Genomic DNA, 3,851 nt, shown 5'->3' on the forward strand with positions numbered 1-3,851 from the left:
ACTTGCAGTCCAGTGCTTATCATACAACGCCACACTATGAGTCCAACCAAACAATAGACACATCTACATGGTAGAATGAACACTCAACCACAAGGTCAGTTTGAACTGCAAGGTCAATGGTTCAAACTCACCAGCAGATCCTTTGGAACCCTATGCAGAGTCACTGTGTGTTACAACTGACTTGACGGCACTTAACAACATATGGTGAACAGTAACACTAGAGAGGTACAAACTTGTTAGAATAATCAACCATTTGAGATCAAAAGGGTACAACTTGCTCAAGGACAAAGTTCAGCAGGCAAGAAGGGTTAGGAAAGAAGCAGAGAGTGGAAACGTGAGGGAGAAAGTGGAAGAGTGATAATACATTGTGGGGATTGCAATCAATGGCATGAAAAAGATGTGTATGTATAGTTGAATACAAATCTGATTTTCTCTGTAAACTCTCACCCAATTCACAATAAGGTACTTAAAAATCCTTTTTTTTTTTATCTGTAATAATTTCAGGGGAAGTTTTGTACTTCATACTTCCATTTTCTAAAAAGCAAAGAGTTATTCGGGCAGATGATGAGTAAAAAGCACCTTGATTTTATATAGTGCGTCAACTCCACTAAATGAGCGCTTGATTTTACCTTTGTGCTCACTATTTTTTTAATAGAAAAATAAAATCATAAATTCCAGTTTCCAATATGTCAAAATAAGAGCTACAGTTGAATATTTTGCTGAAATGTTGTAAGTCCTTAATACCTCTTTTTAAAATTACTCTGCCACCGGAATACTAGCTAGCGTATCCAAGAACTCATGTTGCCTGACTTCCAACTCCCTCACACAGCTCCCTGTACTCAAGGAGTTGTTGTTGTTGTTAAGTGCCTTCAAGTCAGTTCCGACCCATAGCGACCCGTACAGGGTTTCCGAGGGTGTAAATCCTTACGGGAGTAGAAAGCCTCATCTTTCTCCCGTGGAGCGGCTGGTAGTTTCGAACCACTGACCTTAAGGTTTGCAGCCGATTCGTAACCACTATGCTACCGGAGCTCAAGGAGTAGAATGATACAAAGAGCTTCTATTGCTCCAAGACAGAAATAAAGAACAGTTGTATTTTTTTTCTCAAGCTGTGCAAATTTGAAGTATGTGAATACTTCCAGTGATGCCTCTGAAACTCCAACTTGTGCTAAAAATCAGTTGTGAAATTCTGATAATAAAACAAAGTATAATAACAATTTTCAGATATATTCAAAATACCTTGAAATGCAAATATTAACTTTAATCACCACAATTGTACACTGCTTTGTATTTACATTATTTCAGTTTTCAGTATACTGTCAAACACTTTGCAATAGAAAAGCACATTTCTTGGGACAGCATATATCTGAGTGCTTGATTAAACCTCTAAATTAAACTACATTTGAAACTAATATCTAAAAGTAACACCTTCAGCTTCTGGTCTAACATGTAAAGAATTTGATAGTCATTGCTCCTGTGTTTACAACAAGAAAAACAATTGAAGAAATTGAAAATCAACAACTCTTAGATCCCTCAAAAATTGAGATCATGACTCTTCCTCATCTCCTCTCCTGGCAGCTGCCCAGGGGACCCCAGCAAGAAGCCGGGACCATGTTCAATGCACACTGATGGCCCAAGACTACCACAACCCTATCAGCTTCTACTATAAAGATGAAAAAGAGTTTAGGAAGTTTAGTATCTGCTTTGAAGACCAGAAAATCAGACACTACAAGATTGAAGACAGAGGGAATTTAGGAAACATCCACAACTGTGATTGGTCCAAGTTCTTGGAAAAGTATCTCAGAGATGTTGACTGTCCTTTTAAGATTCAAGATCAACAGGAGGCAATTTACTGGCTTCTTGGCTTAGCTGTTAGACTTGAATTTGGAGACAATGCTGAAAAACACAAGGACTTGGTGGTAATACAAAAAATGCTGATAATGCAACTAAAAATGCAGAGCCATTCATCAATTTGGATGTAAATAATCCTGGTTTTAAGGCCGGTGTGATGATTTGGGAAAACTTTCTTCAGATTTAACATCATGAAGGTTACCTGGTAATGTTAAAGGCACTTCACATTTTGGTCCAGGAGTGCCTGACACAGGATGAAGTTGCTAAAGCCCATCAAACCAGAGAGGGCTTACCTGTTGCTTTAGATAAGCATAGTCTTGGTTTTGACACAGGAGATGCAGTTCTTAATGAAGCAACCTGCAATTGCTGCAAGTAGAGAGCTACAGACAAAAATTAGTGACGCCATAGTAGCTGCTCAATCCATTACTGCAGATCCAAAGACAGACCACAGACTGGGGTAAGTTGGAAGACGAACATTTTAGGATTTCAGCGTCTCATAGTACAGTTGGGGACTATGTCTGTTTCTGGCATATGTTTGGAAATCTAATGTCACATTTTCAAGGGAGGAACTCCAAGAAAATGGACTTCTGTAGAGATTTACCATCATTGCTTTTTTTTCTTTAATAAAGTTTAGGAAAGTAAGAAAAAAAAATGAGGTCATAGGATAAGTTTCTGCTCTTGGAACTGGAGAGATAGTTGGACACAGCAGAGCACAGTTTATCAAGAGCTGGGGACCGCAGCAGGGCCAGTACCAAACTTCCAGTTGAATTGTAGTGAGAGGATGGTCTGGCCCTGCTATTGATTTTAGGGAGAAAGTGTCCAGTTTTTTACCATTAAGTTGATTGTTATCTATATGCTTGTTACAAATGTCCTTTATCAATTTGAGGAAATCTTTCCTATTTCTAGTTTCCTCAGAAATCTAATCATAAATATTTTCCTCCTGTTGATATGGTGAATTAAATTCTGTTGCTTAATTTGTGAATGTTGGACGGCCTTACATACCTGGAATAAACATCCAACGGATGCAGTGCTAGATTCTTTTATAGGGTTTTGTTTTTGATTTACATAATGTCCATAGAAGCAACAATCACAAAATCAAATGACATATTGCATTTGAAAAATCCACTGCAAATACCTCTTCAAAACGATAACTAACAAAGCTCTTACTTTGAGGACTAAGGTGTCTCTGACCCAGGCTGCAGTAGTTCCAGTTATCTCATATGTATGTAAAATCTGAACACTGAACAGGGAACACCAAAATACAATAGATGCCCTTGAATTGTAATATTGGAAAAGAATATTAAATATACCATTAGGTGCAAGAAGAAAAAATAAATCTCTCTTAAAAGAAGGGCAGCCAAAATGCTCCTTAGAAGTAAGGAATTGAGACTTCATTTCATGTACTTTGTTCACATTATCAGATAAGAAAGTGCTTTCGGTTACAATGGTTTAATCCTTTGATACAAAAGGTTACCAGGAATCAGGAGCCAATTTAATTGTAGATAACAATACTTGAATAGCTAACACCTGTCTGTCATGTGTCATATTGTGGTGATTAGGGTGTGACTATGATGCTGGGTCAGCAATGGTGGACAGGTCAGCTGAGCTTCCAGACTAAAGCAGACTAGGAAAAAGGTAAGGGATCCTACTTCTGAGTGTTTAGCCACTGAAAACCTGGTGAATAGCATGGGACACTGTCAGAGAGAACCAGAACATTGGATACAGAGACAATATGAATAGGACCAGAATATTGCCAGATAAAGTGCCAAAAGATGAGCCCTTCAGGTCAGAAGGCACTCAAAATACAACTCGGAAAGAGCTGCCTCCTCAAAGCAGATTTGACTTGAAAACGTGATTGGAGTACAGCTTTCAAGACTACCATTTGCAGATGGGGCAAAACTCAACATGAGGAGAAACAGCTGGGATCATCCATTAATAATTAACTATGGAATGCATGAATAATTAAATATGAAATGTATAAAGCTAGGAAAATTGGAAGTTGT

General features: G+C 38.1%; 1 pseudogene; it reads left to right on the forward strand.

The window, feature by feature from the left end:
• The first annotated feature begins 1,625 nt into the window (after positions 1-1,625).
• On the forward strand, positions 1,626-2,330 carry LOC102826845 (annotated as a pseudogene).
• The last annotated feature ends 1,521 nt before the right edge of the window (positions 2,331-3,851 follow it).

This window comes from Chrysochloris asiatica, unplaced genomic scaffold (genome assembly GCF_000296735.1).
Source record: "Chrysochloris asiatica unplaced genomic scaffold, ChrAsi1.0 scaffold00029, whole genome shotgun sequence".
Taxonomy (NCBI): domain Eukaryota; kingdom Metazoa; phylum Chordata; class Mammalia; order Afrosoricida; family Chrysochloridae; genus Chrysochloris; species Chrysochloris asiatica.